Source organism: Schistocerca nitens, unplaced genomic scaffold (assembly GCF_023898315.1).
Source record: "Schistocerca nitens isolate TAMUIC-IGC-003100 unplaced genomic scaffold, iqSchNite1.1 HiC_scaffold_90, whole genome shotgun sequence".
Classification (NCBI taxonomy): Eukaryota; Metazoa; Arthropoda; class Insecta; order Orthoptera; family Acrididae; genus Schistocerca; species Schistocerca nitens.
Window position 1 is genome coordinate 22,028 of NW_026045635.1, and position 9,154 is coordinate 31,181.

Below are 9,154 nucleotides of genomic sequence, written 5' to 3' on the forward strand. Positions count from 1 at the left end.
TGGATCAACAACGAACTGGAACGGGTGTCTTTCGACGTCCTCCCAGAGCAGATACAACGAACGAAAACGAACAAAATGAGATTAAAAAAAAAAAAAAAAGTGGCTAGGATACCTGGCTTTCACCCAGGAGGCCCGGGTTCGATTCCCGGTACCGGAACGGAAGTTTTTACGCACCCAACGCTCCATGTTTTGGCCTTCCAACGTTCGTTTTTCGCCCTCCTTGCGGAGCTTCAACCGAATGTAATCGGGGAAAACAGGCACATGATGCAATTACTGTCAGCACCGGGGTAAAGGGAGAGGAGGCGCTGGTCAGCTGTTGGGCTGCTACCAGCGTCAGTGGGAAGTCGGTGAAGTCGCCAGTTGCGCCAGAAGCCAGATATTACCGTAGTACGCCTACACACGCGTTCCAGTTATTCACGTTGCTTGCAGCCGCTCCATCCGCAAGAAGCGTGAGCCCGGATAGCTCAGTCGGTAGAGCATTAGGCTTTTAACCTAAGGGTCCAGGGTTCGAGTCCCTGTCCGGGCGAAGATTTTTAACGTTTCCGTAATGGCTCGTCTCGTAGCGATGGTAGCCCTGCCGTAATCAGTGCACGGAGTTCGTTTCCTGTCAAAATTCTGCGCAGACGGGTTTGATTTTTCACGATTCGAGGGACTCTTCAGTTACGAGCAGTCGTGGCCGAGTGGTTAAGGCGTCTGACTAGAAATCAGATTCCCTCTGGGAGCGTAGGTTCGAGTCCTACCGACTGCGTCCGTTTTTTCTTTTTTTGTTTAAGAAGAAGGAGCAGAAAATTTCGCAGTTTGCCTGTCGTTTTGGTACCTCGCCTCTCACAGCCGTTTATAGTGCCTGTCCTTTTGATAAGGGCGAATTCCAAGCGTCAGCTTTCGCGTCAGCCGAGCAAAGTCGGGACAAGTCGGGACATACTACAGGATGGTCTGCGTGGAGTAACGACGACAAAAACGTTAATTTAACAGCACGCGGCTCACATACTATATACGAAAAAACTAGCGTTACTTGCGGTGGCCGGGAATCGAACCCGGATCAACTGCTTGGAAGGCAACTATGCTCACCATTACACCACCACCGCACAGCCGCTCCTCGCGACGCCGCGCTGTGTCGGCTTCCCGCCCGCCAGCAGCGGCCCACGGTGATAGTAGCTGTAGGCGCTTTACGAGCTAGGAGGGTGCATCCACACGCATTCGGGTAGCGCCTCCACGCACGCTGCGTCTTTGGGCGAGACTAGTCGCCGCAGCCGCAAGGTTACTCACACGATAGTGATGAGTGGTCGTTTTAAGGCAGTGTAGTGGAGGACTCCGCGTGTGTAGCACTTTTTTCGGTTTCATCCGACGTCGCTGGGTGGCAATCCCACTTTCCCTGCAGAAAACTGCTCGGGAAGCACGGGCAGCTTGTCGAGCATCGGTGGTTCAGTGGCATGTGCCTCAGTAGTGCAGTAAGCAGCGCGTAAGTCTCATAATCTTAAGGTTTGCCGGCACGATAACTCAGCGTGTTCGGTCTGACAGTTATCTGCCCTCTGTAATAAAAGACTGAGTCAACGATGAACTTGAACGGGCGTCATCGGACGTCCGCCCCCAACAAATGCAACGAACGAAATGAGAAGAAAAAAAAGTGGTAGAATGCTCGCTTAGCACGCGGGCGGCCCGGGTTCGATTCCCGGCCGATGTATCGTTCTGCTGTTATCGCTATAATGCTGCCGCACCGATTCCTCGCTTGAGCTCCGTCAGCCTCAGGAATGTATAGCAGGATTCGCTGTGAGAAGAACCAAACACGCAGCACGCAAGAGACCGTACTTGGACGGTCGCGTGCTATTTCTGAGCTGTAACGTCGGCCTGGCCCAACAGGCCGCTGTGTTCAGGCGCCGCAAGGGCGATGGACTGTAACCTCAGGCAGTGCTGCGTTCCGTTGAAAAAGCTGCGGCAGCAGTTTAATCTAGCAAGTCGGGAAAGCACGTGTAGCAACACAACAGATTCTTCAGAGCGCGCAAACTCTCTATCTCTAATATGCGAGACTTACCAAGTTTCCTGGAACGTTGCTCGCAACGTGCCTCGGTAGCGCAGTAGGTAGCGCGTAAGTCTCATAATCTTAAGGTCGTGAGTTCGATCCTCACCCGGGGCATTTAATTTGCTGTACATCACGGCTGAATTAACGGTGTTGCTGTTGCTAGGGAACGAACTTAATTGTCATTCGTTATCCACAAGGAGTCTACGCTCAGCGTCAAAATGTTTATTTCCAATTATGACAACGTACAACTTTGATCTTTCTCTTAACCTGTTATGAGTAAAATAACGAATAGTCAATTTCGAGCTGTGCGCAAATATGCTGGCAAACAGAGAACAGCAGTGAGTCCAGGTTCAGCACGAAATACGAGAGGAAACGGAGTGAACCTCACGTCATAGCGCAAATCCGGTGTGGTCTAGTGGCGCCGGCACGGTAGCTCAGCGCGCTCGGTCAGAGGGTTAGCTGCCCTCTGTAATTAAAAAAAACTGAGTTAATGGATCAACAACGAACTGGAACGGGTGTCTTTCGACGTCCTCCCAGAGCAGATACAACGAACGAAAACGAACAAAATGAGATTTAAAAAAAAAAAAAAAAAGTGGCTAGGATACCTGGCTTTCACCCAGGAGGCCCGGGTTCGATTCCCGGTACCGGAACGGAAGTTTTTACGCACCCAACGCTCCATGTTTTGGCCTTCCAACGTTCGTTTTTCGCCCTCCTTGCGGAGCTTCAACCGAATGTAATCGGGGAAAACAGGCACATGATGCAATTACTGTCAGCACCGGGGTAAAGGGAGAGGAGGCGCTGGTCAGCTGTTGGGCTGCTACCAGCGTCAGTGGGAAGTCGGTGAAGTCCAGTTGCGCCAGAAGCCAGATATTACCGTAGTACGCCTACACACGCGTTCCAGTTATTCACGTTGCTTGCAGCCGCTCCATCCGCAAGAAGCGTGAGCCCGGATAGCTCAGTCGGTAGAGCATTAGGCTTTTAACCTAAGGGTCCAGGGTTCGAGTCCCTGTCCGGGCGAAGATTTTTAACGTTTCCCGTAATGGCTCGTCTCGTAGCGATGGTAGCCCTGCCGTAATCAGTGCACGGAGTTCGTTTCCTGTCAAAATTCTGCGCAGACGGGTTTGATTTTTCACGATTCGAGGGACTCTTCAGTTACGAGCAGTCGTGGCCGAGTGGTTAAGGCGTCTGACTAGAAATCAGATTCCCTCTGGGAGCGTAGGTTCGAGTCCTACCGACTGCGTCCGTTTTTTCTTTTTTTGTTTAAGAAGAAGGAGCAGAAAATTTCGCAGTTTGCCTGTCGTTTTGGTACCTCGCCTCTCACAGCCGTTTATAGTGCCTGTCCTTTTGATAAGGGCGAATTCCAAGCGTCAGCTTTCGCGTCAGCCGAGCAAAGTCGGGACAAGTCGGGACATACTACAGGATGGTCTGCGTGGAGTAACGACGACAAAAACGTTAATTTAACAGCACGCGGCTCACATACTATATACGAAAAAACTAGCGTTACTTGCGGTGGCCGGGAATCGAACCCGGATCAACTGCTTGGAAGGCAACTATGCTCACCATTACACCACCACCGCACAGCCGCTCCTCGCGACGCCGCGCTGTGTCGGCTTCCCGCCCGCCAGCAGCGGCCCACGGTGATAGTAGCTGTAGGCGCTTTACGAGCTAGGAGGGTGCATCCACACGCATTCGGGTAGCGCCTCCACGCACGCTGCGTCTTTGGGCGAGACTAGTCGCCGCAGCCGCAAGGTTACTCACACGATAGTGATGAGTGGTCGTTTTAAGGCAGTGTAGTGGAGGACTCCGCGTGTGTAGCACTTTTTTCGGTTTCATCCGACGTCGCTGGGTGGCAATCCCACTTTCCCTGCAGAAAACTGCTCGGGAAGCACGGGCAGCTTGTCGAGCATCGGTGGTTCAGTGGCATGTGCCTCAGTAGTGCAGTAAGCAGCGCGTAAGTCTCATAATCTTAAGGTTTGCCGGCACGATAACTCAGCGTGTTCGGTCTGACAGTTATCTGCCCTCTGTAATAAAAGACTGAGTCAACGATGAACTTGAACGGGCGTCATCGGACGTCCGCCCCCAACAAATGCAACGAACGAAATGAGAAGAAAAAAAAAGTGGTAGAATGCTCGCTTAGCACGCGGGCGGCCCGGGTTCGATTCCCGGCCGATGTATCGTTCTGCTGTTATCGCTATAATGCTGCCGCACCGATTCCTCGCTTGAGCTCCGTCAGCCTCAGGAATGTATAGCAGGATTCGCTGTGAGAAGAACCAAACACGCAGCACGCAAGAGACCGTACTTGGACGGTCGCGTGCTATTTCTGAGCTGTAACGTCGGCCTGGCCCAACAGGCCGCTGTGTTCAGGCGCCGCAAGGGCGATGGACTGTAACCTCAGGCAGTGCTGCGTTCCGTTGAAAAAGCTGCGGCAGCAGTTTAATCTAGCAAGTCGGGAAAGCACGTGTAGCAACACAACAGATTCTTCAGAGCGCGCAAACTCTCTATCTCTAATATGCGAGACTTACCAAGTTTCCTGGAACGTTGCTCGCAACGTGCCTCGGTAGCGCAGTAGGTAGCGCGTAAGTCTCATAATCTTAAGGTCGTGAGTTCGATCCTCACCCGGGGCATTTAATTTGCTGTACATCACGGCTGAATTAACGGTGTTGCTGTTGCTAGGGAACGAACTTAATTGTCATTCGTTATCCACAAGGAGTCTACGCTCAGCGTCAAAATGTTTATTTCCAATTATGACAACGTACAACTTTGATCTTTCTCTTAACCTGTTATGAGTAAAATAACGAATAGTCAATTTCGAGCTGTGCGCAAATATGCTGGCAAACAGAGAACAGCAGTGAGTCCAGGTTCAGCACGAAATACGAGAGGAAACGGAGTGAACCTCACGTCATAGCGCAAATCCGGTGTGGTCTAGTGGCGCCGGCACGGTAGCTCAGCGCGCTCGGTCAGAGGGTTAGCTGCCCTCTGTAATTAAAAAAAACTGAGTTAATGGATCAACAACGAACTGGAACGGGTGTCTTTCGACGTCCTCCCAGAGCAGATACAACGAACGAAAACGAACAAAATGAGATTTAAAAAAAAAAAAAAAAAGTGGCTAGGATACCTGGCTTTCACCCAGGAGGCCCGGGTTCGATTCCCGGTACCGGAACGGAAGTTTTTACGCACCCAACGCTCCATGTTTTGGCCTTCCAACGTTCGTTTTTCGCCCTCCTTGCGGAGCTTCAACCGAATGTAATCGGGGAAAACAGGCACATGATGCAATTACTGTCAGCACCGGGGTAAAGGGAGAGGAGGCGCTGGTCAGCTGTTGGGCTGCTACCAGCGTCAGTGGGAAGTCGGTGAAGTCGCCAGTTGCGCCAGAAGCCAGATATTACCGTAGTACGCCTACACACGCGTTCCAGTTATTCACGTTGCTTGCAGCCGCTCCATCCGCAAGAAGCGTGAGCCCGGATAGCTCAGTCGGTAGAGCATTAGGCTTTTAACCTAAGGGTCCAGGGTTCGAGTCCCTGTCCGGGCGAAGATTTTTAACGTTTCCGTAATGGCTCGTCTCGTAGCGATGGTAGCCCTGCCGTAATCAGTGCACGGAGTTCGTTTCCTGTCAAAATTCTGCGCAGACGGGTTTGATTTTTCACGATTCGAGGGACTCTTCAGTTACGAGCAGTCGTGGCCGAGTGGTTAAGGCGTCTGACTAGAAATCAGATTCCCTCTGGGAGCGTAGGTTCGAGTCCTACCGACTGCGTCCGTTTTTTCTTTTTTTGTTTAAGAAGAAGGAGCAGAAAATTTCGCAGTTTGCCTGTCGTTTTGGTACCTCGCCTCTCACAGCCGTTTATAGTGCCTGTCCTTTTGATAAGGGCGAATTCCAAGCGTCAGCTTTCGCGTCAGCCGAGCAAAGTCGGGACAAGTCGGGACATACTACAGGATGGTCTGCGTGGAGTAACGACGACAAAAACGTTAATTTAACAGCACGCGGCTCACATACTATATACGAAAAAACTAGCGTTACTTGCGGTGGCCGGGAATCGAACCCGGATCAACTGCTTGGAAGGCAACTATGCTCACCATTACACCACCACCGCACAGCCGCTCCTCGCGACGCCGCGCTGTGTCGGCTTCCCGCCCGCCAGCAGCGGCCCACGGTGATAGTAGCTGTAGGCGCTTTACGAGCTAGGAGGGTGCATCCACACGCATTCGGGTAGCGCCTCCACGCACGCTGCGTCTTTGGGCGAGACTAGTCGCCGCAGCCGCAAGGTTACTCACACGATAGTGATGAGTGGTCGTTTTAAGGCAGTGTAGTGGAGGACTCCGCGTGTGTAGCACTTTTTTCGGTTTCATCCGACGTCGCTGGGTGGCAATCCCACTTTCCCTGCAGAAAACTGCTCGGGAAGCACGGGCAGCTTGTCGAGCATCGGTGGTTCAGTGGCATGTGCCTCAGTAGTGCAGTAAGCAGCGCGTAAGTCTCATAATCTTAAGGTTTGCCGGCACGATAACTCAGCGTGTTCGGTCTGACAGTTATCTGCCCTCTGTAATAAAAGACTGAGTCAACGATGAACTTGAACGGGCGTCATCGGACGTCCGCCCCCAACAAATGCAACGAACGAAATGAGAAGAAAAAAAAAGTGGTAGAATGCTCGCTTAGCACGCGGGCGGCCCGGGTTCGATTCCCGGCCGATGTATCGTTCTGCTGTTATCGCTATAATGCTGCCGCACCGATTCCTCGCTTGAGCTCCGTCAGCCTCAGGAATGTATAGCAGGATTCGCTGTGAGAAGAACCAAACACGCAGCACGCAAGAGACCGTACTTGGACGGTCGCGTGCTATTTCTGAGCTGTAACGTCGGCCTGGCCCAACAGGCCGCTGTGTTCAGAGCGCCGCAAGGGCGATGGACTGTAACCTCAGGCAGTGCTGCGTTCCGTTGAAAAAGCTGCGGCAGCAGTTTAATCTAGCAAGTCGGGAAAGCACGTGTAGCAACACAACAGATTCTTCAGAGCGCGCAAACTCTCTATCTCTAATATGCGAGACTTACCAAGTTTCCTGGAACGTTGCTCGCAACGTGCCTCGGTAGCGCAGTAGGTAGCGCGTAAGTCTCATAATCTTAAGGTCGTGAGTTCGATCCTCACCCGGGGCATTTAATTTGCTGTACATCACGGCTGAATTAACGGTGTTGCTGTTGCTAGGGAACGAACTTAATTGTCATTCGTTATCCACAAGGAGTCTACGCTCAGCGTCAAAATGTTTATTTCCAATTATGACAACGTACAACTTTGATCTTTCTCTTAACCTGTTATGAGTAAAATAACGAATAGTCAATTTCGAGCTGTGCGCAAATATGCTGGCAAACAGAGAACAGCAGTGAGTCCAGGTTCAGCACGAAATACGAGAGGAAACGGAGTGAACCTCACGTCATAGCGCAAATCCGGTGTGGTCTAGTGGCGCCGGCACGGTAGCTCAGCGCGCTCGGTCAGAGGGTTAGCTGCCCTCTGTAATTAAAAAAAAACTGAGTTAATGGATCAACAACGAACTGGAACGGGTGTCTTTCGACGTCCTCCCAGAGCAGATACAACGAACGAAAACGAACAAAATGAGATTTAAAAAAAAAAAAAAAAGTGGCTAGGATACCTGGCTTTCACCCAGGAGGCCCGGGTTCGATTCCCGGTACCGGAACGGAAGTTTTTACGCACCCAACGCTCCATGTTTTGGCCTTCCAACGTTCGTTTTTCGCCCTCCTTGCGGAGCTTCAACCGAATGTAATCGGGGAAAACAGGCACATGATGCAATTACTGTCAGCACCGGGGTAAAGGGAGAGGAGGCGCTGGTCAGCTGTTGGGCTGCTACCAGCGTCAGTGGGAAGTCGGTGAAGTCGCCAGTTGCGCCAGAAGCCAGATATTACCGTAGTACGCCTACACACGCGTTCCAGTTATTCACGTTGCTTGCAGCCGCTCCATCCGCAAGAAGCGTGAGCCCGGATAGCTCAGTCGGTAGAGCATTAGGCTTTTAACCTAAGGGTCCAGGGTTCGAGTCCCTGTCCGGGCGAAGATTTTTAACGTTTCCGTAATGGCTCGTCTCGTAGCGATGGTAGCCCTGCCGTAATCAGTGCACGGAGTTCGTTTCCTGTCAAAATTCTGCGCAGACGGGTTTGATTTTTCACGATTCGAGGGACTCTTCAGTTACGAGCAGTCGTGGCCGAGTGGTTAAGGCGTCTGACTAGAAATCAGATTCCCTCTGGGAGCGTAGGTTCGAGTCCTACCGACTGCGTCCGTTTTTTCTTTTTTTGTTTAAGAAGAAGGAGCAGAAAATTTCGCAGTTTGCCTGTCGTTTTGGTACCTCGCCTCTCACAGCCGTTTATAGTGCCTGTCCTTTTGATAAGGGCGAATTCCAAGCGTCAGCTTTCGCGTCAGCCGAGCAAAGTCGGGACAAGTCGGGACATACTACAGGATGGTCTGCGTGGAGTAACGACGACAAAAACGTTAATTTAACAGCACGCGGCTCACATACTATATACGAAAAAACTAGCGTTACTTGCGGTGGCCGGGAATCGAACCCGGATCAACTGCTTGGAAGGCAACTATGCTCACCATTACACCACCACCGCACAGCCGCTCCTCGCGACGCCGCGCTGTGTCGGCTTCCCGCCCGCCAGCAGCGGCCCACGGTGATAGTAGCTGTAGGCGCTTTACGAGCTAGGAGGGTGCATCCACACGCATTCGGGTAGCGCCTCCACGCACGCTGCGTCTTTGGGCGAGACTAGTCGCCGCAGCCGCAAGGTTACTCACACGATAGTGATGAGTGGTCGTTTTAAGGCAGTGTAGTGGAGGACTCCGCGTGTGTAGCACTTTTTTCGGTTTCATCCGACGTCGCTGGGTGGCAATCCCACTTTCCCTGCAGAAAACTGCTCGGGAAGCACGGGCAGCTTGTCGAGCATCGGTGGTTCAGTGGCATGTGCCTCAGTAGTGCAGTAAGCAGCGCGTAAGTCTCATAATCTTAAGGTTTGCCGGCACGATAACTCAGCGTGTTCGGTCTGACAGTTATCTGCCCTCTGTAATAAAAGACTGAGTCAACGATGAACTTGAACGGGCGTCATCGGACGTCCGCCCCCAACAAATGCAACGAACGAAATGAGAAGAAAAAA

At 52.0% G+C, this 9,154-nt stretch overlaps 15 non-coding genes across 15 annotated transcripts; 11 read left to right on the forward strand and 4 right to left on the reverse strand.

Annotated features, from left to right (window-relative positions):
• Positions 1-453: 453 nt before the first annotated feature.
• On the forward strand, positions 454-526 carry Trnak-uuu (transfer RNA lysine (anticodon UUU)). The gene has a single exon. It is a non-coding gene; the product is annotated as a tRNA-Lys (tRNA).
• A 140-nt stretch (positions 527-666) lies between these two features.
• Positions 667-748, forward strand: Trnas-aga (transfer RNA serine (anticodon AGA)). The gene has a single exon. It is a non-coding gene; the product is annotated as a tRNA-Ser (tRNA).
• A 265-nt stretch (positions 749-1,013) lies between these two features.
• Positions 1,014-1,085, reverse strand: Trnag-ucc (transfer RNA glycine (anticodon UCC)). The gene has a single exon. It is a non-coding gene; the product is annotated as a tRNA-Gly (tRNA).
• A 973-nt stretch (positions 1,086-2,058) lies between these two features.
• Trnam-cau (transfer RNA methionine (anticodon CAU)) lies at positions 2,059-2,131 on the forward strand. Its single transcript has one exon. It is a non-coding gene; the product is annotated as a tRNA-Met (tRNA).
• An 830-nt stretch (positions 2,132-2,961) lies between these two features.
• On the forward strand, positions 2,962-3,034 carry Trnak-uuu (transfer RNA lysine (anticodon UUU)). The gene has a single exon. It is a non-coding gene; the product is annotated as a tRNA-Lys (tRNA).
• A 141-nt stretch (positions 3,035-3,175) lies between these two features.
• Positions 3,176-3,257, forward strand: Trnas-aga (transfer RNA serine (anticodon AGA)). The gene has a single exon. It is a non-coding gene; the product is annotated as a tRNA-Ser (tRNA).
• A 265-nt stretch (positions 3,258-3,522) lies between these two features.
• On the reverse strand, positions 3,523-3,594 carry Trnag-ucc (transfer RNA glycine (anticodon UCC)). The gene has a single exon. It is a non-coding gene; the product is annotated as a tRNA-Gly (tRNA).
• Positions 3,595-4,568: 974 nt separating this feature from the next.
• Positions 4,569-4,641, forward strand: Trnam-cau (transfer RNA methionine (anticodon CAU)). The gene has a single exon. It is a non-coding gene; the product is annotated as a tRNA-Met (tRNA).
• Positions 4,642-5,473: 832 nt separating this feature from the next.
• On the forward strand, positions 5,474-5,546 carry Trnak-uuu (transfer RNA lysine (anticodon UUU)). Its single transcript has one exon. It is a non-coding gene; the product is annotated as a tRNA-Lys (tRNA).
• Positions 5,547-5,686: 140 nt separating this feature from the next.
• On the forward strand, positions 5,687-5,768 carry Trnas-aga (transfer RNA serine (anticodon AGA)). The gene has a single exon. It is a non-coding gene; the product is annotated as a tRNA-Ser (tRNA).
• Positions 5,769-6,033: 265 nt separating this feature from the next.
• On the reverse strand, positions 6,034-6,105 carry Trnag-ucc (transfer RNA glycine (anticodon UCC)). The gene has a single exon. It is a non-coding gene; the product is annotated as a tRNA-Gly (tRNA).
• A 975-nt stretch (positions 6,106-7,080) lies between these two features.
• On the forward strand, positions 7,081-7,153 carry Trnam-cau (transfer RNA methionine (anticodon CAU)). The gene has a single exon. It is a non-coding gene; the product is annotated as a tRNA-Met (tRNA).
• An 832-nt stretch (positions 7,154-7,985) lies between these two features.
• Trnak-uuu (transfer RNA lysine (anticodon UUU)) lies at positions 7,986-8,058 on the forward strand. Its single transcript has one exon. It is a non-coding gene; the product is annotated as a tRNA-Lys (tRNA).
• A 140-nt stretch (positions 8,059-8,198) lies between these two features.
• Positions 8,199-8,280, forward strand: Trnas-aga (transfer RNA serine (anticodon AGA)). The gene has a single exon. It is a non-coding gene; the product is annotated as a tRNA-Ser (tRNA).
• A 265-nt stretch (positions 8,281-8,545) lies between these two features.
• Positions 8,546-8,617, reverse strand: Trnag-ucc (transfer RNA glycine (anticodon UCC)). The gene has a single exon. It is a non-coding gene; the product is annotated as a tRNA-Gly (tRNA).
• Positions 8,618-9,154: the final 537 nt, after the last annotated feature.